Source organism: Physeter macrocephalus, chromosome 21 (genome assembly GCF_002837175.3).
Source record: "Physeter macrocephalus isolate SW-GA chromosome 21, ASM283717v5, whole genome shotgun sequence".
In the NCBI taxonomy this organism is placed as follows: Eukaryota; Metazoa; Chordata; class Mammalia; order Artiodactyla; family Physeteridae; genus Physeter; species Physeter macrocephalus.
This window is the reverse complement of record NC_041234.1, coordinates 17,237,877-17,263,468: the sequence shown is the minus strand read 5'-3', so window position 1 is coordinate 17,263,468 and position 25,592 is coordinate 17,237,877. Positions and strand designations below refer to the sequence as shown.

The window sequence follows — 25,592 nt, the reverse complement described above, 5'->3', positions numbered from 1 at the left end:
GTCAAGTACAGATTCTTTTTCAAGCATTCATGGAGCATTCACCAAGCTGGGCCGTACGCTGGATCATAAAAGAAAGTTCAGTAAATTTTTAAAAATTGAAATCATATGGAGTATGTTTTCTGAACATCATGGGGCCAAAGTAGAAAGGGGTACCAGAAAGAAAATAAAAAATCTCTAAACATGGTGAGATTAAATAATGCATTTCTAAATAATCCATGAGTAAAAGAAGAATTCATAAGGGAAACTGAAAAAATAGAACTGAGTGAAAATAAAAATAAAATTTGAAAAAATGTAAGGTGCAGCTAAGGAAACTTGGAGCAGTAATTTCTTAAGTTTCAAAGGAAGACAGATCTCAAAACAATAATATAAGTTCTTAAACTAGTGGTAACCAGTGGGGGGAGGGAAGTTGGGAGGGGCAAGATAGGGGTAGGGAATTAAGAGGTACAAACTACTCTGTATAAAATAAGGTACATGATACACTGAACAGTTCAGGGACTATAGCCAATATTTTTTTTTTACTATAAATGGAATATAACCTTTAAAATTGTGAATCACTGTGTTGTACACCTGAAACTTACATAATTTTGTACATCAACTATACCTCAGTTAAAAAAGAAAATAATAAAGGAGAAAAAGTATTTTTTGGGGGGGCGATTTATACATAGTATTTATATCAATGATCTAGCATTCAAAATTATAAATCCAGCCTTTTTTTAAATTGAAAATTCTCTACTTACAATGTGTTGTATAATGTACTGAGGTAAGTTTCATTCACTACCATAAGTTAAATTCATTATGATGCATATTGTAATTCCTACATAAAATACAGATTTGTAAACAAAACAAAACAAAACCCAGCTATAAATAATAAGATAGTAGTGGTTATTAAATAGAATTATAAAGATAATTACTACAAATTAAGAGAGAAAAAGAATAATAGAAGAAAAATTGGATGCGGTAAAAAAATAACAAGATGATAGATTTTACTCCATTCATATCTATAAATACATTAAATTCTAATAGTATAAGCAGAGCATTTCAAAGACAGAAACTGTCATGTTGTATTTTTAAAAAAAAATTTTTAACATCTTTATTGGAGTATAATTGCTTTACAATGGTGTGTTAGTTTCTGCTTTATAACAAAGTGAATCAGTTATACATATACATATGTTCCTATGTATTAGCATATGGTATTTGTTTTTCTCTTTCTGACTTACTTCAGTCTGTATGACAGACTCTAGGTCCATCCACCTCTCTACAAATAACTCAATTTCGTTTCTTTTTAAGGAATTTTTAAAATGTTGAGCAATTTACTGAAAAAAAATTCTCTTGTGATGTCTTGAAAATATATATATATAAGTTCTTATTTTAAGAAACTAGAAAAAAACAAATTAAACCCAAAATAAGGAAAAGGAACGAAATGATAAACATTAGAGCAGAAATTAATGCATTGCAAATAGCGACACAGTATAGAAAAATCAGTGGAATGAAAAGCTAGTTTTTCAAAGAAATCATTAAAATTTATATACCTCTAGGAAGACTGGCAAAAATAAAAACACAAATTACCAATGGAAGGAATTAAATAGGGGTTATTACTACACATTTTGCAACTATGAAAAAGATGGTAAGGAAATACTATTGACAGCTTTGTATTCATAAATGTGACAACTTCAAAAATGGAACAATTCATCAAAAACCACAAACTACCAAAATTCAACAGAAATGAAATAAATCATCTGAATAGTCCAATTACTGTTGAAGAATTCAAATTCATAATTTAAAAGCTCTTGAAAAATATCGAGGTCGAGAGGGTTTCATTGGACAATTCTACCAAACATTAAAGAACTACCACCTATTTTGTACAATGTTTTCCAGAAAAGAGAAGAGGAAGAATACTTCCAAACTAATTTTATGAGGCTGGTATTACCTTGGTACCCAAACCAAATAAGTCAGTACCTCAAAAAATAAAATCACAGGCCAATATCTTTCATGAACTTAGGCAGAAGAGCCCTCCATGATATAATTGCAAATGTAATCCTACAGTGTAAAAAAGGATTATAAAGCATGACCAAGTGCAATTTATTTGGGGCATATACAACTGCTTCAGTGTCCCAAAATTAGTGCAATCCACCATATATACACAGTCTACACAAGAAAAAATACGTGATGATATCACTTGACACGAATGTGACAAAATTCAATATCCATTCATAATAAAACTCTTATTACACTAGGAATAGGGGGGAAATTCCTCAACCACATGAAGGGCTTTTACCAAAAATCTATAGCTAACATGGTACTTAATAGGATAAGACTGAATGCTTTGCCTCCAAAGTCAGGAAGAAGCCTAGTGTCTCTGGTCTCACTATTCTCATTCAACATTGTACTGGAAGTTTAGCAACTGCAATAAGGGAAGAAAAACTAAAAGGTATACATTTTGGAAAAGAGCAAAAGAAATATCTATTTGCAGAAGAAATTATGTACTGTATATATATAAACATCCTAAGGATTATACCCAAAAAAACTCCTATAACAAGTTTAGTAAGGTTTTACGGTACAAGATAAACATGCAGAGATCAATTGCATTTCTATATAGTGACAATGAACACGTTGAAACCAAGATATAAAAATGTAATACCATTTACAATTTCTTCAAAGAAAATGAAATACTCATGTATAAAACTAGCAAAACGTGCAGAATCTGTATGATGAAAGTTACTAAGTGCTATTGAAATAAATCAAGAAGAACTAAATATATGGAGAGACATCATGTTCATGAATTACAAGACCCAATATAGTAAAGATGTCAATTTTCCCTAAATTGATGTATATTTATTATTTAATTCTTATCAAAATCTCAGCAATGTTTTTATATGCACACCCAAGCTTATTCTAAAACTTACATGGAATGATAAAGGACCTAGAATAGCGAAACAATTTTGTCAAAGAAGAATAAATTGGAGGAATCGCTCTTATTGATGTTTAGGCTTATTATGTACCAATAGTAATGCTACTCGTACATAATGCTACTAGTACATAATGCTACTGGTGGTGGACAGACGTATAAGTCAGTAAAATAGAATAGGGAACTCAGAAATATATCCACACAAATATACCAAATTTATTTATTTTTTTACAAAGGAGTAATCCAGTGAAGGAGAAGAGAGCCTTTTCAATAAATGGTGTCATAGCAGTTGGGTATCCACAGAACAAAAACAAAACAAAGCGAAATACAAACAGACAAAAAACGTACCTCAACCTAAACCTCAGAGGCTGAAATGTAAAATATAAAGCTATAAAGCTTACAGGAAAAAAAAGAAAATACTGAGATTAGGGCTAAGCAAAGTGCTTTTAGTCTTGACACCAAGGCATGATCAGTAAAGGGAAAATTTGATAAAGTGGATCTCATTAAATTTAAAAACTTTTACTCAGCAAAACACTCTGTTAAGAAGATGAAATGCAAGCTATAGACTAGGAGAAAATATGTGCAGACCACTTATCTGACCAATGACTAGTGTTTAGAATATATAAAGTACTCTCTAAACATTAAAAAATAAAAAGTAATCCAATAAGAAAATGAACAAAAGACAGGCCTAAACATTTCACTAGTTAACAATATATTGCTGGTACATAAGTGCACAGAGAGATGTTCAATAGCCATTATAGAAATGAAAATTAAAACCACAGTGAGATGTCACAACATACCTGTAAAATGATTACAATAAGAAAATAGATAAAAATACTGACGAGGAAGCAGAAAAACTGGATAACTCATACATTGCTGCTGGGAATATAAAACAGTATAGCCATCCTGGAAAATAGGCAGTTCATTTTAAACCAAAAACGGACTTACCATATGACTCAGCAGTTGCATCCTTAGTCACCCCAAAGAAATGAAAACTTGTTTTCATGTAGAAGCTTGTACACAAATACTCATAGCAGCCTTATTCATAATAGCCAAACACTGGAAACTATCCACATATCCTTCCATATGTGATTGGTTAAAAAGAAAACAACTGTGGTACATCTGTACCATGAAACACTACCCAGCAATAAAAGCAAATGAATGATTGATACATGCAAAAACTTGGATAGTATTCATGGAATTTATGCTGAATGAAAAATGTGGATCTCGATTGGATGCATAGTGAACGTTTCCTTTTATATAAGATTTGTGAAGTAACATAGACATGGGAAAAGGATTAGTGATTGTCAACTATAGAGATGGGCGTAGGTGGTAGGTGTGGCTATAAATGGGTAACACAAGGTAGCCTTATGGTGAAGGTACATTTTACTGTCTTGATTGTGATTTTGCTGACATGTAGTAACGTGATAAAATTGAATATAGCTATACATATACACACACACATGAGTTGCATGCATAAATGTAAAAACAGGAATTTCCTGAAAATGCTCTATATGCATATAGATGCATGCATGCACGTATAGCATGTATGTTTATGAAGTGCATGCCATATGCGTTTCCACTGATATATGATTATTTTAATATATTCCCAAGTTTGTAGGAGGCTAACACTTAGTCTGTCTAGCTCATTCTCATAGTTACTTCTCGTCCTGTTTTATTTACTGTAAGAATGTTTTTCATTTCCTTCAATGTTTGTTCAACTTCCACAGCCCAGCACAGCCCCACTTTTCTTTGAAAAATACTTTCTAAATGCTAAAATGCCAACATTGATCTCTCCTCTTTCTGGCCACCTTTAGCATCAATTGCAAGTACCATAGGTGTTGACACTTAATTATACTATGTCTCAGTTTGTCCCAGACAGGATTTTTGGTGGTACATGGATATACATTAATTTATTTTATTTATTTATTTTTAAATTAAATTTAATTTTTTACAGGTTCTTATTAGTATCTATTTTATACATATTAGTGTGTATATGTCAATCCCAATCTCCCAGTTGTTCACACCATCACCGCCACCCCCCCCCCCGCCAATTTACCCCCTTGGTGTCCATACGTTTGTTCTCTACATCTGTGTCTCTATTTCTGCCCTGCAAACCGGTTCATCTGTACCATTTTTCTAGGTTCCACATATATGCGTTAATATACGATATTTGTTTTTCTTTTTCTGGCTTACTACATTATTTTAAATATATAAATAATGGCTGACATTTAATAAATCTAGAATTGTGCTTAATAATAATTCACTTATTCCTTGCATCAACCTCACACTTAGTCCATTTTTCCGATGAGAAGAGCTGAAGTTCATAGAGCTTAAGTAAAGTATCCAGATGACTCAACTAGTCACTGGTAGAGCTGGGGTTTAAACCCAGGCTGTCCGCTTTCAAAGCTGGACTCTTCACCAGTATGCATTGCTAATTTTAGTTGTTTCATATGAGCAAATGTCGTTTTAGAAATGTTTATTTTTGAATGCATGTAAGAATAACATTTACTAGGCTGTCCGATATATGGATTTAGTCCTACCATGTAATTTATACCACTCCATTCACCATGAATTTTATATTCAGGAAGGGATGGGAAACTGCTTTGCTTAGAAAAGAAAAACAAATGAAAGAAAAGCCTGCTCCAGTTCCATTGTGTAGGAAAGCACAAACCTGTGGTGAGTCAGAGCTGTAAAAGGAGGCACTTGAGTTCATTCAGTGAATTCATTGCCCAGGGCAGGGGCCAGCCCAGTGCTCAAAACTCAGCCCCAGTATTGGCTTCTTTGCTATTAAGGCAACATTCTTAGGATAATGGTAAGAAAAGTTTTAACAAAATTCCAAAGCCTTCAAATCTTCCTGGAGTTGACAGATGTACTGATAAAACATACGCCAGTCTGGATGGAACCTCAGTTATGGGCTCTCCAGTTATACCAGATTACATTAGTGGTCTTTGAAACACAGTTTGTACTAAGTAAACCCCAAATTTGACTACTAGTACTAAAAATATTTTAAAGGTATAATTCAGTATTGATATAATAGTTGACGAGTCATTTCTTATGAAAACCTCAGAAGGTTTTCAAACCTCGAAAAATCACAGAGCCTTATCTCTGCTACTGCATTTCTACAGGCAATTCTCTAATTTGGACCCCCGATGGCAAGGTTTTCTCAACCTTATCCTGTAAATTCATAACAAACTATCATTGCTAAAAATCTTTTTTTCTGACCTCTTCTTTTGTTCATAAATTTCACATGCATGTTATCTAGTTCAGACTGATGCTTCAGGCTACCTTGGATCCCCACCTCATCTCTCACTACTCCAGCAAAATGAGCTGTGAAAATATTTTCAGTTTAGTCCTTTTAAAGCTATCAAGTGAAAATTAGTGCTGATTTGGTGGTAGTTAATATCAGCATGACATATACAGTATAATAGTAAGGATATGTCATTAAGAAATGTGAATAGAGAGTTCTCTAGGATGTACCAACTACCTGTGTGACCTTGAGCTAATCAGATACATTCTGAGCTTCCACTGTTTTCATTAATGGTTAGATTGTATTAGATGATTTCTAACATACTCTTTAACATCATCGACAAAAACTTCAGTAATCTGATTGCTTATCTAACTTGTGTTTGTTTTGTATTCTCTTAAGTACACTTGAATATGTGAATCCATATATGATTACTGAATTACCATAATGCAATTCATCTTCTGGCACTGGTGTTAAGATTGAGAATTTTTGATATTGATGGACAGAGCTGTGGTATTGTGAGGCAGTATTTCTCACTATATTGCTTTTGTTGAAGTTAGTGAGTAGTGTAATCCTGAAAGCAAAATGAAATGTGGAGCCAAACAAATTGCCTCTCATATTTATAGAGGGCAGGCATGCATATTACTTCATATTATGCAGAACTGAAGTGGTACTGCTGTAGTGTTTTGATGATTCAACAGTTAGGGTGCATCATTGATCAGAGAGCTGTTGTTGACAGAACATACCACAATATAGCATATGCTAATTGCATATGGTTTCATATGGGCTCTTAAAAATATCGGAATGTGGAAATTTTAGGATCCACTGAGTATCAGAAGTTCACAGTTCTGGGTGACAGAAAGGGATATAGTTTGATATTTAAACTCAAGAAATGGATTAGATGAGTTAGAGATGCAGCAATATTTGCAAGGTCTGTATGACCTTTACATAGCATGATCTACTGAAACCTGTTTTTCCAAATGTTTATATGTACACGCATTGACATTTAAACTGAAAACAATGGAGTATGAATCCTCTCATTAAGAAGGTACCACTGACTGATTGTTGAAGCAATAGTGTCCTTTTTCTTGCATCATAAATGCCTCTTTTTTAAACACCTATTGCTACTTTTGAAATGCATTATTCTGAGATTGTAACCAAGGTTAGAAATATCATATTTGAACTTTAAATTAGACAAGTATAAAACATGTCAGAACAGGGTAATTTTTTTTTTTTTTTTTTGTGGTATGCGGGCCTCCCTCTGTTGTGGCCTCTCCCGTTGCGGAGCACAGGCTCCGGACGCCCGGGCTCAGCGGCCATCCATCTGGTCCTGGACTTTTGTTTGTCGGTAGTTTTTTTTTTTTTTTTTTTTTTTTTTTTTTTTTTTTGTGGTACGCGGGCCTCCCTCCGTTGTGGCCTCCCCCGTTGCGGAGGACAGGCTCCGGACGCCCAGGCCCAGCGGCCATGGCTCACGGGCCCAGCCGCTCCGCGGCATGTGGGATCCTCCCGGACCGGGGCGCGAACCCGGTTCCCCCGCATCGGCAGGCGGACGCGCAACCACTGCGCCACCAGGGAAGCCCAGGGTCATTTTTTGATGTTCCCTTGTTGTTCAGAGCTCTGCTGTGGGTTAGGCCTAGACTGAGGTGGTAATTGCAACCAGTTACCTTTACCTCTTATTAATATCTCTGGGTCAGGCTTAAAGGTTGGAGATACTGATACAGTAGTTTAGAATGTGCAATCAATCAGTCTTTCACAGAATGTTTAGAGAGTGTCAGATAACATGTTCTGTGTTAGGAATACACTGGTGAATGAGAGAATTTTTACCCTTATGGTGATTAAAATCCATTGGTTTTTAATTATTTCCAGATTTCTCAATTTTCAAAGGGCCTGCTGCAAGAAACCAAAACTTGCCTCCAATCTTTCTCTTTCCCTGTTTTTTGCATTCCTAAAATCCAATACCCACCTTCCCTGGGAATTTTACCTTTATACTCACCCTTAGTTTAACTCTGACATTAATTACTACCTCATATTCCTGATTAAGATAAATCTGAGTTGTCTTTGTCACCATATTTTGCATTAGGTTCAGCTAATTAATTTGGTAAAAGTATCTGTGATAAAGAAACCCTCAGTTGGTGTCATAAAAAGATCACATCTAATTGTCTCAATTATATTTTTCTTGCTTTATACGTTATTTCTTCGTTTCATTTTGTCTCGTAGACATGATCTGACCCATTATGGTCTCGATTCTTCCCTTGGGCCAGTGTGGAGATAACTAGATCATGCATGGCTTTACTTCTCATTACAGTTTGTGTCATTTGCTTCTGTTGGTTCTCATTTTAATGTCATTATCATAAGTTGAGATCCCACTATAAGGCAAAAATTTCAGTCACCTCCCTCCTGATATATGTAGTTTCAAACTTGACTCTTGAGAAAGACTACCTGGGAAACTCCCCATAAACTGATGACTTCAGCTTTATGGGCCACATAATGTAAATAAACCATTCACTATTCTCTCTACTCTATTTTTCTTTTGTTCCTTTTCATCCTTTAAAATATGGTTGAGTTACTAACTTTCCCCTGCATTAATTTTAGCCAAAAAATAACTCTGATCATTTCCTTCCTGTACGTGAATTCCTCTATTAATTTTGCCCAGTGCAACCTCTTTCCCAGCTTTCTCCAACCCCAGTAAATTCTTGCCTCTCTGCATTTAGATCACAAATGTTCTTTACCACTCTCCTGGTCAATATTTATTTTCTGACTTACATCGTTGAATTATTTTATCATGTTTTCATACTTAATGTTTCATCAAATGGAATGAAATCTTTAGAGCAGGGATTATAAAGTAGACAGACAAGGAGATAGATAATTGCTCACAGCATTTATCATAGTGCTTGACACATGTAAGGTGTTTGATGAATAATTAGGTTTTTCAGTCTAGGTAAAAAAAGAATCATTATTAAAAAAGAAATATATATATATATAGTATTTGTACACTATGAAAATATTGGAACTATAACTTACCAATATTAGTAATGCTTTCAATACAGTGCTATACATTTACTTCATATTCAATAAATATTCACTAATAATAATTGCTGTTTTTTAGGTCTTTAAGATAATTAAGTTTGGCATTAAAATATTGCCACAAATGGCACCTTTTTATGATATTTTGGAATATCAGAGTAATAAACAAATCTTAGTTTGGGTGGCCAAAGTCCTTGTTGTTTTAACCACAGCTCTGGAAAATTTGAATAATTAATTTCTAAAAATAATAAAGATAAATACAGTCAAGATTCTATTCATGTATGTTTCATGGCTATGTATAATTTATATAATAAAAGAATACAGTGGTCTCATATTGATCCTTTCTCTTCAAGCGAATAGTTTATTCAGCTGCTCCTACTGAAATTGCTTTTGTTTTTATATCATTCCCTTATATTTTGCTTGTGTTTTCTCTCTTTCTCTGAAGACAAATAATGACCATATTATTAGATACTCTTGGAGTATATTAACATTTTTTCCAGTTGAGGACACGTGTAATGGGGTGCCTTCTGCTGCTGTGCCAAAACTGAGACCTTTGCTTTTAAATCTCACCATTGTCTGGGAGACAATGTGCTTACCCTCTGTTGTGAGGGAGTTGATTGTAATTGCTCCAAGGTATCGCAGAAGGACCCACCTGGGGCAATTCAGTTGAGGCTGCACCAAGAATGTGGGTACAGTGGGCACCTCCTGTCCTCAGCCCTGGTGATTCTCCGCTGCTGTGCCTGTGGATAGAGTGGTGTGGCTGTCATTCTTTATTCTCTTCCCTGTTCTGTTGCCACAGGATAAACTCTGAGCCTTACTTTAGTCAGATATACCATTTTGTCTCTTAAAAGTCAATTTGAGAGGGACTTCCCTGGCGGTCCAGTGGTTAAGACTCCATACTTCCAAAGCAGGGAGTGCGGGTTCGATCCCTGGTCAGGGAATTAAAATCCCATGTGCCGTGTGGCAAAAAAAAAAAAAAAAAGTCAGTTTGAGAAATTTTTTTTAAAAAACTGACCATTTGCTGTTTCTTGATATTTTCAACCCTTGTCCAGTAATCTATCTTGAGTACCTATTAATGATGTCTGGGGGAAAAAAAGCCACGAAGAGGGAAAAAGCAAATCAAAAAATAAAAACATAAACATTATCTTACTAGAGACATCAACCAAATATAGTATTGAACAAGGCAGGCTACAGAAAGTAACACCCCATTAAATCACCTATAGCTGTATCCATTTTGGAGATTATTATAAAGCTATAATAAATAAAATTTTATGGAGACAGCTTATTTACACATGTATATAAAACAAACTCTCAGTAGCCCAAAGGTATATGTCCTGAGACCTTTGCAAACCTCCAAATTTGCAAATACCACTAAACCATATAATTCCACTCATAAAATGCAGTAAAGTATAACTGAACAATTACAGAGACCCCATCAGACCCTTAATGATTATATAAACTCAAGTCATTTATAAAGCTATTAAAATAAACTCTACCATGAACACACACACACACACACACACACACACAGCACTATATCACCCCCATATAATTCTTAACTCTGAACTCACCTGAACTGAAAACTCTAACGAGGAAATGATGATGACAGTGGCTGTGTAATACGTGCCCAGCATGTTTTCTCTGCAATAGACCACTTTTTTGTCTGTATTTAACAACTTGTTTCTTTTTACTCCTTTTCACTTGTTGAACTGTTTCTTCTCAAGTAGAAATGCTGAAAGAACAATCTGGTCTTCCATGCTTCCTGCTACAGAAATACAAATGCTTCTTAAAGTTTTTTGTTCAACCAGTGCTCAGTTATGGTTGGTCCCCTGGCTGAGGGTAGCAACTCTCCCACCTGTCACTGGATGAAGACAGATACCCAAGACCTGGTTTTTCTCCTAAAATCTGCATCCATCAAGATTCATGTATTTGTTGTCTATGTCTTATTTCAAGATAACCACCTTTCAACTTTTGCTGCACCTCCGACACCTACTTGATGAGGTATTGAACATTGTAATTAGTAAAACAGTTCTGTAGTTATTTAGTTTTCTATAGGGAACATAATGCAGTTCAATCACTTCAAGAAACAAAACATTACACTTTTAAAAAATTTTATTGTAGTATAGTTGATTTACAATGTTGTGTTAGTTTCAGGTGTACAGCACAGTGATTCAGTTATAAATATACATATATTCATTCTTTTTCAGATTCTTTACCCATATAAGTTATTGAGTAGAGTTCCCATGCTATACAGTTGGTCTTTATTGGTTATCTATTTTATATATAGTAGTGTGTATATGTTAATCACAAACTCCAGATTTATCCCTCCCCTCACCTTTCCCCTTTGGTAACCATAAGTTTGTTTTTGATATCTGTGAGTCTGTTTCTGTTTTTGTAAATAAGGTCCTTTGTATCATTTTTAATTAGATTCCACAAATGAGTGATATCATATGATATTTGTCTTTCTCTCTCTGGCTTACTTCCCTTAATATGATAATCTCTAGATCTATCCATGTTGTTGCAAATGGCATTATTTCATTCTTTTTTTATGGCTGAGTAATATTTCATTGTATATATGTACCACATCGTCTTTATCCATTTCTCTGTTGATGGACATTTAGGTTACTTTCATGTCCTGGCTGTTGTAAATAGTGCTGCAATGAACATTGGGGTGCATGTATCTTTTTGAAGGATGGTTTTCTCTGCATATATGCCTAGGAGAGGGATTGCTGGATCATATGGTAGCTTTATTTTTCGTTTTTTAAGGAACCTCCATACCGTTCTCCATAGTGGCTGCGCCAGTTTATATTTCCACCAGTGTGTGTAGGAGGGTTCCCTTTTCTCCACACCCTCTCCAGCATTTATTGTTTGTCAGTATTTGATGATGGCCTTCCTGACTGGTGTGAGGTGATACCTCATTGTAGCTTTGATTTGCGTTTCTCTGATAATTAGTGACGTTGAGCATCTTTTCATGTGTTTTTTGGCCATCTGTATGTCTTCTTTGGAGAAATGTCTGTTTAGATATTCTGCCCGTTTTTTGATTGGGTTGTTTGGTTTTTTGACATAGAGCTGCATGAGCTGTTTGTATATTTTGGAGATTAATCCTTTGTCAGTTGCTTCGTTTGCAAATATTTTCTCCCATTCTGACTGTTGTTTATGGTTTCCTTTGCTGTGCAAAAGCTTTTAAGTACCCCAAACTTCCACTTTGCTGGTTCAAGAATCATCTCCATTGTAAAATATTTTGTCTACCTTTCTGTTGCCAGCATTATCAGCTCTCTTTGGGGTAACAGAGGTTGGAGAGATGACAGGGAGATGAATGGTGGTGTATGTTTCACAAAGGAGGAAAGTTTGCTTCAAATTAGGGGAATCACTGCCTACACAAAGATAAGGGGTGGTCTAGGCTGCTTTGAAAAGAGAATGCTGGAGGGCTCACCTTGGATCACGCACTAGCATAAGTGACTTATATATGCCTCAGTAAAATATCAGTATTCTACATATAGTGGAGTTTTGATTTTTCTCAGGAATAGTCAGACTCATCAGTGTTAAATCCATAATGCCGAGGATATTCCACACCGAAGAAAAAAAAAGGTGACTAAATAATTCAGTTGCTTATAAAGTGCTAATATTTAGTACTAAAAAGGGACATGTCAATACCACGTGTATTTATTTTATGTTAACTAAAAGCTATGTTGATGATTAAGCTTATAATAAGTTCAGGAGTTTTAACTAAGAAGCGCATCAGTATGCAATCTTAGGGCTAGAAATGTTTTTTATTAAATATCCTAGAAGGTATGATATAAACATTGAGAAATTTATCTTTATGTGTTTTGTTGGACCCATATTGGTATTTTTAGTTTATTTTATTCATGAATTTATATTTGGCAAAACTGCTTCTTGAAATGAGATACTGGAATTTAATATAGCTCTATTGGTGTTGTGGAACCCTTCTTTAACAGTAACTTACTGGATCCTCTTTTGCTAAAGTTACCTGAGATTTCAGCTAAAATGCAAAATGAAGAAATAAAATACATTCGCATAAATTCTCAGCATTTTTATTTAGCTAAGCCCACAAGGGGCCTATCGAACAATATATGTTGGTTTTATATTCAATTGTAATAAAAAAATAAAAAGTAATAGTTTGCCAGCTTCTAATGAGTGTTGTAATTTGTTTATCTACAATGGCATGTTTTGAGTTTTGAAGCATGCTTAGAAATCCTTCAGGGTTCCCAATATGAGCCCCGAGGTGGATTGAATTTATGTACACCTGTGATAGTGGCGATCTAGACCAAATTCAGACAAACAGTAGACACACTCAGTATAGACTTATCCATTCTAAGGTAGATTCTCTGGGGAAAACAGAAATTACCTATACTTAGCCTAAAGGCGTCCTAAGCCTCAGACGCCAGTGATAAATTAAGTAGACAATCAACTAGATACACCATCCTGGTTGTCACACTGAGAATGTGTTGTCCACACCGAGCATCATTTCCTTCACATTTTCTGCATAATTTTTCCTTATTCCCCGATTGCCCTTCTTACTTTTCTAGGCCTTTGTGGCCACATCCCCTGTGTTCCCATAATTCAGGCATGAGTTTTAATAGAATGCATTGTGAGAAGTTTTTTCAAAGTTATTATAATTACTTTTCAGAATTAGAATGCCAGGCCCATACTGGCATAGACTCTCTCTCACAACCTACTATGGTCATAAAGAAAATGTAACTTGGGCCTCCTTTCCTTCGGTGCTAATGTATTTGAAAATTGATTACTTTGTGGATAGTCTCCAATCTATACACATAAAGAAGTTTCCTTTATCTTTACTCCTTTTACAATGAAGAGAAATGTTCTCCATCTGAAGAATAGTGGAGACCCCCTCAACTTTAATTCTGACTTCTTTGATTTTACTTTGCTCTCAGGATATTTTACTATTTGTTGATTTAACACCCTAACTCTAGAGTAACCTAGGACCTGCCCTAGCCCTGAATGTTGTGTGTGATTACAATTATGTCCTGGTCAAAATTTTGGGGTACAACTTTACCATAGGCAGTAAAAAATAAAAGATAAATAAGGAAATAAAAATGAACTAGATTATTTGGCTGATGAACAACTGCTTAGACTGCAGGGCTTAAGGGCTCATCCTTCCTAAGTCATGACTTGCTACCCTGAGGTAAATGTCATTCTAGCATCATCTTCATCACCTCGTCCCTTAAAAGGTACTTGAAACTTTCCGTCAGAATTTCATTTCTTGTTTTCAGAATTATTCTTTAGCAGGGATGGGACCTTATCCATGCACTTAACAATGCATTTCTATCCGGAAAAAAAAGAACTGTACAATTGGAAATTTGTTCTAGCAGAGTAAGTTTCAGCATTTATATGTAAGCCAAAAAAATATTGTAAAATGTTTATGCTTCCTTCACAAACTGTGCTAAGGGTTGATGATTTTTTTTCACCTAGTAGAGGCAAAGTGCTGGCATAGAAGCCTGTCCAGTGTCTTTTAATAAATTTTATTTTATTTTATTTTTGTGGTACGCGGGCCTCTCACTGTTGTGGCCTCTCCCGTTGCGGAGCACAGGCTCCGGACGCGCGGGCTCAGCGGCCATGGCTCACGGGCCCAGCCGCTCCGCGGCGTGTGGGATCTTCGGGGACCGGGGCACGAACCCGTGTCCCCTGCATCGGCAGGCGGATTCTCAACCACTGCGCCACCAGGGAAGCCCAGATTTTGTTTTTGGCTGGTAAATTAGACTTGAGAGAAGATTTTAAGTGCAAGATTATTTTTATACAGTGTTTTCATCTCAGATATTTGTGCAAGTTGTTAAATAAAAGAAAAATAGGACATTTAAAATAATTTTAAATTATAGGCCCTTTATAAATCAGTTTGCTTTTTTTTTTGGTAAATCTTTCTTTTCCACGGGTACATATCAATATCATTCTTACTACCCTGGGGGCATAAATTAAGTTTAACTTCGTAAACAACTTTTTGTAAGGTTTCGTTACTATTTTTTTTTTTAGAAAGAGTTCTGATATTCTATCACTTGGTTTCATATTTATCTTTTTATAGATGTTTGACTAGTAATATGTAATAATAGTACTCTCAGTGGTGCCCTTAAGTCTAACCATTTGCTTAAAGGGCTAAAGAAGTATATATAAATTAAAATCTAATTAACAACAAAGAAAATGAATAAACCCATAGTAAGCAAGGCTTCATAGCTCAAAACCAATTAGCTCAAATTCCATAGCTCAGATAATAAAAGGAAGCAGTTTTCTATAGAATGACAAGATAGTTTTCTAACTAGGGTAAGGTCACTTGTGAATCTGAAATGATTCATGTTGATAAGGCACTGAAATTGAAAGGCAAGACTTCAGCATTGTCTTTAACAAAGATAGGCGGTACATACTAAATATTCAAGATCTATATGAGGAATGAATAAAGAATTTTCAAATGGACATGGCAAACACATGGATTAGTTCTTAAGGACAGGGTCATGTCCATTCATTTTCTGATGTAAAGAGAGCTATTTTTATTTATCTTGTTGATTATTATTGACTATGTCAAATAAAAAATGATTGTGGATAATATAACATTTTGCCAAATGGTGCATGCATCCCCTATTTTACAATATCCTTATCAACTAGATATTGACACGTTTAAAATTTTCCCAATCTGATAAGTGTGAATTTTTATCTCATATTAATTTCCATTTCCATGATAATAGATCTTTATTCATGGTCCCTTTTATTTGTTCTTCTATGAATTATCTGTTCATTGCCCTTTGCCATTGTTTTGACTGAGCTGTGAGTCTAGTTCTTATTTTCTCCTACATATTCTTTTAAAATGTTAAAGTTTTACTCCTCCACGTTTAGTTCTCTTAATAAACCTGGAGATCATCTTTAGTTATTTTTTTTAACACTAGAGTGTTTTAAACAAGTAAACAATTATCCACCATTTAAAAAGGTCTGTCTTGGGCTTCCCTGGTGGCGCAGTGGTTGAGAGTCCGCCTGCCGATGCAGGGGACGCGGGTTCGCGCCCCGGTCTGGGAGGATCCCACGTGCCGCGGAGCGGCTGGGCCCGTGAGCCATGGCCGCTGAGCCTGCGCGTCTGGAGCCTGTGCTCCGCAACGGGAGAGGCCACGGCAGTGAGAGGCCCGCGTACCGCAAAAAAAAAAAAAAATGTCTGTCTTTTCCCTACTCATCTGTACTGCTACCTCTATTGTGTATCAAAATTAATATATGGACATGTATTTCTGGGCATTCTTTTCTGTTATTTCCTTCATTTGCCAATTCCTGTGCCAACACCATACATCTCAATTACTGTAGATTTATAATTAGCATTGACATGTGGTAAGGCAAAGCACCCTACCTTGTTTTTTAAAATTTTCTTAGATAATCCTAACCCTCTGTTTGCATGTGAATTTTAGGTAAAATTTATAAAAGCCTCATTTAAAAACTGTTGGTATATTTATTGGGATTATATTGAACTTAATTTGGGAGAAATGACAACTTAGCTTGATATTTTTAAATTTTAATTGTGCCTTATTATATTGGTTGTTCTTAACTTTAATAAAAATACTTCTAAAGCTTTAGGTTCACTTTTCATCTTGTTGAAATATATCCTTCAGTAATTCAATGAACATGCAGAGGTAATAATCTTTCTTTGTCTTTGTCTGAAAATGTTCTGAATAATAGTTTTAGTTAAAATTCTAGGTCAGCACATTTTTTCATGTTATTATTTCATACGCTTGTTTTCAGTCACAAAGTTATGGCTGATTAGATCTTTTGAAGAGTCTGGCAGTCATTCCCTTAGACATAACCTGCATTTTCCTAATATGTCTTCAGATGTGTTACTTTATCATGATGTTCTACAGTTTCACTCTAGGGCATCTGGGTGTAAATTTATCTTTTTCCTGCTTGGTACTCACAGTGCACCTTGAACTGAGTACTCTTGTCTATCCTCAGTTCTGTAAGATTATCAGCTGTTGTTTTTAAATCTTTCTTCTCTGTAATTCCACCCATTCGCTTCTCTAGGAACTCTTGTTTTTTAATTGAATTTTACCGTCTAATTTTGTTGTTGAAAACACTCAACATATTCATTTAAATTTTTTTTACAGACACTTCTGTGGGAATGATTTGATCTAGACTGAATCCTTGGAATCATTGTGGTGGTGGTAGTGGTGAATTTCTGCCTTTTTTAGGTTTTTATTTAAGTCACAGGTTTCTGGATCCTTTTAATTGAAGAGATTTGCTTTTATTGTCATGGTTCTTGTTATGTCTTTTCTTCTCTTTGTTGCTCCCTTTATTCCTCCCTAACTTTGATGTTGTCCCCATATGTCTCCTGGAATCGCAATCTAGATGGAGATAGCATCTTGGGGTTCCTCTGTTGTGGTGGTGATTAGAGATATTGAGGGCTGTACTCAATCCTTTTTCTTTGGGGTTGTTTTCTGCGATTATGGTGGGTTTTTTTCTTCTCATATCACTAGTTTAATAGTTTTCTATAGAGATAGAGGCTCAGGCATCAGGTCAGCAGAATTTTCAAAAACGTAGTCCTTTCAAGAATGATTGCTGGGTAGGCCTTCATTTTAACCTGTGACTTCAAGCAGTGATCTTAACTCTGGTTGCTTCCTTACATGTAGACTCTTAGTGAAGGAGTGGAAATGCAGTGACACTGTCTGTCTGGGGAAAAGAGCCTATTAGGAACTGTAGCTACTTTGTCTGATCCACAGAGATGCCAAGCTTGAGTCTAAGCCCTGCTGTGTTATTATGCTTTTTTCCCTCTTTTTATATTTTCTTCATTAGTGCTGTGTATTTTAAATAGGTAATATGTATCAAGGCATGAAATTGTCATGCCATCTCAACTATAGAGGTTTTAATGTTTTATAATTAATCTCCTGGTATTCATTAACTTCACAAAGTCAATTAAAATTAAAATCCACATTCCTATACTGCTCATATATTAATAGAAGATACACCAGATCGTTATGTTTTAGGGGACAGTATATGCATATTATTGTGACATACTAAAATTAACATAAAGGCTTCTCTTTTGTCTCTGTCTTCTGTATCAAAGAGAAGAGTATCCAAATTTAAAAGTGTAATGATTTTGCAGGAATTTGAGCTAATATAAATAAATCTGGCTTAAATGATTCTCCTCTGTGCTTCCCAAACACCAGTGGTTCCCCTAATAAACCTGCTTTTAATTGCTGTTGTTTTGTATTTGCATCACCCTCTAGAATATAGGCTCTAGAGACCTAGGACTGATGTCATATGTGTGTGATTTGTTGTTACTGTTGTAATTTTCCATCATACTCCTCTCAGCTAGCATGATACCTAGCAATTAGGCCGACAAATGCTAATTGAAGAAATGAGCATTGAGGGGACATGCAGGCGTAGATACAATTTCTGTCCTGCAGTGCCTTGCAGGCTATCATCAACAAAATAGGCTGGCAATAAGTTTTCTGTTGTTTTTTTTTTTAATAAATGACTATATAAGGTGGTAAGCACAGGAAAACAGAATGGATTCTGTAAGAATATATAACGGTAAACTAATCCTATTTCACTTTTGAGACAATTTCATATTAAGCTGATACAAAACATTTTCTTACTTTTCAGTAAGTCATTTTATGAATTTCCTAATAATATTGATATAAGTATAACAGAAAATATGCATATAGTCTTTTACATTTTCAAACCATAATGATTATTTCTTAAAGAGATACCAACCTGATGTAAAACTTACTATTTTTCTCTTGTTATTTTCCTGCTTTTAATTATTTGATGGTCTTATGAAAAGATACAACTTGAATATTTTTAGTACGGCAATGCTATTGTCTATGTTATTGAAAAGTAAGTGGATGAAAGACTGAAAATTTATTTCTGTTCAGTCTTTGGGTTTCTGAGTGTTTCTTAAAGACTAAGAAAACTACCACTTTAGAAAAGGAAAATTATTATTGCTTTAAAAAGTATTTTTCTAATACCTACCTATGAGGATAGTCAAAACCAAAATACTAACAGCACCGAATACTGGTGAGGATGTGGAACAACAAGAGCTCTCACTCCTTGTTGGTGGGAATGGAAGATAGTTTGGTGGTTTCTTAAGAAACAAAACATACTCTTACCATATGATCCAGCAGTTACACTCCATGGTATTTACCCAAATGAGTTGAAAACATGTCCACAAAAAAAGCTGCACATGAATGTTTATAACAGTTTTGTTCACAATTGCCAAAACTTGGAAGAAGCCAACTTGTCCTTCAGTAGGGTAATGGATCAGTAAACTGTGGTACATCCAGCCAATGGGACTATTATTCAGCACTAAAAAGAAATGAGCTATCAAGCCTGGCAAAGACATGGAGTAAACTTAAATGCATATTGCTAAGTGAAAGAAGCCAATCTGAAAAGACTACATACTGTTATGATTCCAACCACATGACATTCTAGAAAAGGCAAAGCTGTGGAAACAATCAAAGGGTCAGTGATTTCCAGGGGTTGGAGGCAGAAAGTGGTGAATAGGTGGAACACATTGGATTTTTAAGGCAGTTAATGACTCGGTTTGTTAGTATAGTGGTGGTGGATACCTATCATTATACTTCTGTCAAAATCCATAGAATGTATAACACCAAGACTGAACCCTAAGGTGAACAATGGACTGTGGGTGATGCTGTATCAATGCAGGTTCGTTAACTGTAACACATGTACCACTCTCATGTAGAAATTTGATGTGGAGTAGGCTGTGCATATTGGGGAACAGAGGATGTATAGGCAATCTCTGTACATTCCTCTCAATTTTGCTGTGAACCTAAAACTCCTCTAGAAAATAAAGTCTATTTAAAAAAATATTTATTAGGACAAAACATGTTGTTTTAAGGACACTTTTAAAACGTGCTCAGTATAGTACCGTATGCTCTGGAGTGTATAATAATTCCTTTGAAAGTGCTTCTCTTCAAACATGTATATTTAAATGACTCATTCGTATAATAGTAGATATTTTATTTTCCCCTTCTGCATATATTTAATATAATTAATTCAACCTGGTATTATTCTGGCTGCTGTTCAAAGCCTCATACGTGTTTTTTATTTAATTTGTCACTTGTTCCTTTTACAGCATCTTGGCGATTTAATAAGCAGTTACACAAGTCAAGAGAGCCTTGCCCCAACATGAGTCTTAATTGAATATGTACTACATAATAGAATTAATTCAGAGCAAACCACCAATGGCAGATGATCCTTCAGTTACGAGCAAAGCTGCGGTGGGAGAGACTGTGTAAAGATGATAAAATGATGGCAGCAAAAGACCTTGGACTATCATACGATATCATTGTATAAGGGCTTTAAGGACACCCCAGGCTAAAGTAGAAAAAGATGTCTCTAGGGCCAACTGCTGTCATTTATTTGCCAGTCATTTCAGCTTAAGAGCAATGAAAATTTTTAGATAAATGTTTCTGTCATCTTCCCTCAAGTCTTTTAGGAAATCTTGGAAATTCTGTCTCTAAGAAGAGTCAGGAATGTAATGATAAAGTTGGAAAATTATATCAAAATACTCAGTATGTTATTTCTTTTGTATTTGATGAAAACTATTACTAGCAACAGAACTTTTGTTGGTGGTGGTATAATTGACAGTTTTCTGTGCAGGTAGTTCTCAGGTGACTAGGTGAAAACATTTAAAAACATTTACAATATGCTTCCGAACTGGAACGCTTTAGTGTAGTTATATCTGTGAAATGAATGACATTCAGTAAAACATTATAGCAGATCTTTTAGGGAGATTTGACAGGATGACAGTACAGTTACAGTTCAGACCAGCACAATACAGAATGTAATGAGCCATAATGCTATTATTTTTCACTTTAGAATTTTAATGTTGTGTTTTGTACAGTTCTTAAAATATCATGCATAAAACATCGGGCTGAAACAATAGCAAGTTGTATATTCATGTCATTAGGAGCCAACACTCTAATAACTGTAGGAAACAATGGAAAATTTTCCTAGGACTCTTGTGGAAACTGGTAGCAAGAATAACTGCTGTGGGAATGATCCATTTCTGAAAGGCATTCTGGCCAGATGTGTAGATACTATAGTTTGATCTTCTGTGCTGGTGGGAATCTCTATAGATGCAGCTAGAGTGAGTAGGACATTTGAGGCTATGGCATCTTTAGTGATAGGGTGATTTCTTTTTTATTCATCCTCAATGCCCACCAGAAAAAAATGGATTCCTCTTATAGTGAATTGACCACTAACTAAATGTGAAGGAAGGCAAGAGACTTAGAAGAATAAAAAGGATTGCTGTGCAAAATGGGATATCCTACAGGAGCATTTAAAAAGGACAGGGCTCTCTAATACCTTAGATTTGCTTCTGTTATGGTATGACATAATTTCATCATCATGATTACTAACAGATGGAGTGATATATTTTATTTCCAAATATTAATACAAAACAGCAAAGTGTAAGAGTCAAATGAGAAGGATGCTGCATAGCCTATTTTATAGTGTTTATGTGGCACTAGACAAGTATGGCTAAGTTAATCTCTTAGCATGAACCATCATTGAAAGAACAGTTCTGTCAAGTAATGCCATTTACTCTCCTTATTAACATACAGAGCCATTCTGTTGGATCGCTTAGCATGGTGAGCTTATTAGGAAAATCACATTGGTTTAAGCAAAGAACTCCTCTGACCTTTCTAAATGAAAATAGCATGATGCTAAAAATAATTGGTAGAAGGACCATCTCTACACACAGGATGGTTTTTTGCAATCAACTATCATATTGAGAAGAGACTTTTATTTTTTTATGTTAGGAACACACAAGGTTTTCTGTTTTCTAATTAAAGGGAATGAAGGTGATGTAGGTAGTATTTATATTAAATGCAAATAGCACCCTCTTTCCTGCAGTGGTTATTTCTCAGAAATGGATACCGTTTTCCACGTTGGTCTCCAGAAACCCCTTGATAACACCAAAAGAGCAACTATGCCTTTTTGAAAATAGGACAATTGCAAATAAGTTATATTTAAAATCGCTGAATTTTTTCACGTATTATAAGTTGGTGACTAGGGATGTGCTCAAGATATGTTACTCAGTTATGTATTTATGAAGGGGCTAAAGACATCTGGATATAGCTTTTTATTAATGCCAAAGAAGGAACTCTTTTATAAGAAGTAATAGGAAAAATTAATGGTGGTGTGCATAGTCACAATATCTTAATATCGTATGTTTTATTTAAAAATGAAACATTTCCTTTACCATTTAATAATTAAAATCTAAAGTGAATAATTTTGAGTATGTACACAATAATCATTTTTTCCTCAAATGTATTTCTCCGACCACGTGTTGGTTCAAGAATTCAGTAAACGATTGTATCTGAAACCTAAAATTAAAATATGAATATATTTTTTCTTCAGAGATTTGTGACAGATATACGTTCTCAGCTGAAAAGTCAGTTTCTGTTTTAAATCAGAATTAATGTGTAGTTTATGACTGATTTAAAATATGTGTTAAACCTCTTCTCATCCTAGCACAGAATGAAATGATTTTAAAGGATTTTTATTGATCATATAAGCTTGCAGCCATACTTTTCTAGGGAAAAATATTTAGAGAAATATAACCATGCTTGAGACTTGAATAGTGTTACCATCAAACTCAAGGATAATTTCCTCTTTTTGTGTGCCTGTTGGTAACTAATTTTTAAACATTAAGTACTATACATCGTAATACGTTACACTATGACTTCTCTATGTTTTGCCCTTCAGTTGTACCTAGTATATTTGTTTGTATTTTGAACTAGACCAAAAATATCTGGAGGGAAATTTGTTGCTGTATGCACATCATGCAGCATGCTGGCTTGTGTATGCAGAAGGAAAATAATTAGACAATTGAGAACACATGATAACATTTTATTTTTGTACATAAATGTGTAAAATGACTTTTCCTTGATTATGGATATAAATATTATGAAATGTAACTGAGTTTGTGAGACTATCAATAAACCAAAGTGTCTGTGAAATCTAAACTCTCACTCAGACATACGATTAAACTGTCAATAGTAAAAGGAAAAAGCTAGAATCCTACTTCAGTTGTGAAATTTTTCTTCCTTGGTACATATAATCACCAAGAAATTAGTCTAGCTAATACCCATTTAACACAGGCAGACATAGGATAATTTTAAACCTCATATACAAGTCCTAAAGGAGTGAGGAGTGCAGAATAGGAGAGAATTAATCTGTGATGGCCTGTCTAGAGTATGAAAGCTTTGAAGTCTTTTGAATCCAAACTGCTAGGCAAAGATGTACTGAACAGGAAAGGAAGTATTAGCAGGTTAAAATGCTATCTAACATATTGATATTTTACAGAGGTCTCTGCCACTAGAAGCTTTGCATCATGACCTTAGAGGAAGGCAGATATATATGGACTAGCTTGTGAAATAAGTCCAACCATTTTTATGATAGCTCAGATAATAAAAATCACTAATAGGTGTTGTGGTATTTTATCAATTCTTTTTTAGTGTAGCGTTACATAAAATCAAGGATGTAAATGGAATTAATTGGTTAAAGAAAGAGTTCTTCAGGTAGGCCATAGAAAAAGAGAATTTTAGAATTGGAATTCATTTGAGAGATCATCCAGTCCTGTTTACAGGTGAGAAAACTGGGGACCGGAGAGGTTAAGTAACCTGCCTAAAGCTTTGAAGTTATTAGAGCATAAAAACCAGATATATATCCTGCTTCATTGGTCTTCCTATCATATTCTTTCCATTTTTGTTTTGAAGATAATCAAGGGGCGTTTGTTATGCAGTTAAAAGTTTAAGAAGGTGCTTATATAAATCCGATTTATATCATCACACTTGAGTAATATTAAAATATTTTTACCAACAAATATTCATGGAGTACCTTTCGTAGGAAATATGAGTGGTGATATCTTTTATAAAAATTATTTTTATTGGAGTATGTTGTGTTACTTTCAGGTGTACAGCAAAGTGATTCCGCTATACATACACATATATCTATTTTTTCAGATTCTTTTCCCTTTTAGGTTATTACAAAATACTGAGTATGGTTTCATGTGCTATACAGTAAGTCCTTGTTGGTTATCTATTTTATATATAGTAGTGTGAATATGTTAATCCCAAACTCCTAATTTATACCCCCCCCTTCACCCTTTGGTAACCATAAATTTGTCTTTCTGTGGGTATGTTTCTGTTTTGTACATAAGTTCATTTGTATCATTTTCTTTTTTAGACTCCACATATGACTGATATCATATGATATTTGTCCTTCTCTCTCTGGCTCACTTCCCTTAATATGATAATCTCTAGGTCCATCCATGTTGCTGCAAATGGCATTATTTCACCCTTCTTTATGGCTGCGTAATATTCCATTGTTTAAATGTACCAGACCTTCTTTATCCATTCCTCTGTCGATGGACATTTAGGTTGCTTCCATGTCTTGGCTATTGTAAATGGTGCTACTATGAACATTGGGGTGCGTGTGGTTTTTCATAGTATGGTTTTCTCTGGATGTATGCCCAGGAGAGGGATTGCTGGATCATATGGGTAGCTCTGTTTTTAGTTTTTAAGGAACCTCCATGCTGTTCTGCATAGTGACTGTACCAATTTACATTCCCACCAGCAGTATAGGAGGGATCCATTTTCTCCACACCCTCTCCAGCATTTACTGTTTGTAGACCTTTTGATGATGGCTATTCTGACTGATATCTCATTGTACTTTTGACTTACATTTCTTTAATAATTAGTGATGTTGAACATTTTTTCATGTGTGTTTTGGCCATCTGTATGTCTTATTTGGAGAAATGTCTATTTAGATCTTCTGCCTATTTTTTAACTGGGTTGTTTGTTTCTTTGGTTTTTGTTTTTGATATTGAGATTTATGAGCTGTTTTTATATTTTGGAGATTAATCCTTTTTTGGTTGCATCATTTGAAAATATTTTCTCCCATTCTGTAGGTTGTCTTTTTGGTTCGTTTATGGTTTCCTTTTCTAAACAAAAGCTTTTAAGTTTAATTAGGTCCCATTTGCTTTTTTTTCTTTTTATTTCCATTACTCTAGGAGACAGATCCAAAAAATGTTGCTGCAATTTATGTCAAAGAGTGTTCTGCCTATGTTTTCCTCTAGGAGTTTTATAGTATATGGTCTTACATTTAGGTCTTTAATCCATTTGGGGTTTATTTTTATGTACGGTGTTAGAAAATGTTCTGATTTCATTCTTTTACATGTATCTGTCCAGTTTTCCCAGCACCACTTATTGAAGAGACTATCTTTTCTCCATTGTATATTCTTGCCTCCTTTATCAAAGATAAGGTGCCAATATGTGCGTGGGTTTATTTCTAGGCTTTCTATCCAGTGCATTGATCTTTGTGTCTGTTTCTGTGCCAGTACCATACTCTTTTGATTACTGTAGCTTTGTAGTATAGTCTGAAGCAAGG

At 34.8% G+C, this 25,592-nt stretch overlaps 1 protein-coding gene and 1 long non-coding RNA gene across 2 annotated transcripts in view; both read left to right on the top strand.

The window, feature by feature from the left end:
* LOC129391755 (uncharacterized) overlaps nucleotides 1-20,377 on the top strand; it is a 78,664-nt gene extending 58,287 nt beyond the window's left edge. Inside the window, exons 2-3 of the long non-coding RNA XR_008616419.1 lie at nucleotides 10,904-11,177; nucleotides 20,269-20,377. This is a non-coding gene — a long non-coding RNA (uncharacterized lncRNA). The remainder of the gene's footprint in view (nucleotides 1-10,903; nucleotides 11,178-20,268) is intronic.
* Nucleotides 1-25,592, top strand: part of DMD (dystrophin) — a 2,398,628-nt gene that overhangs the window by 120,715 nt on the left and 2,252,321 nt on the right. The window lies entirely within an intron of this gene.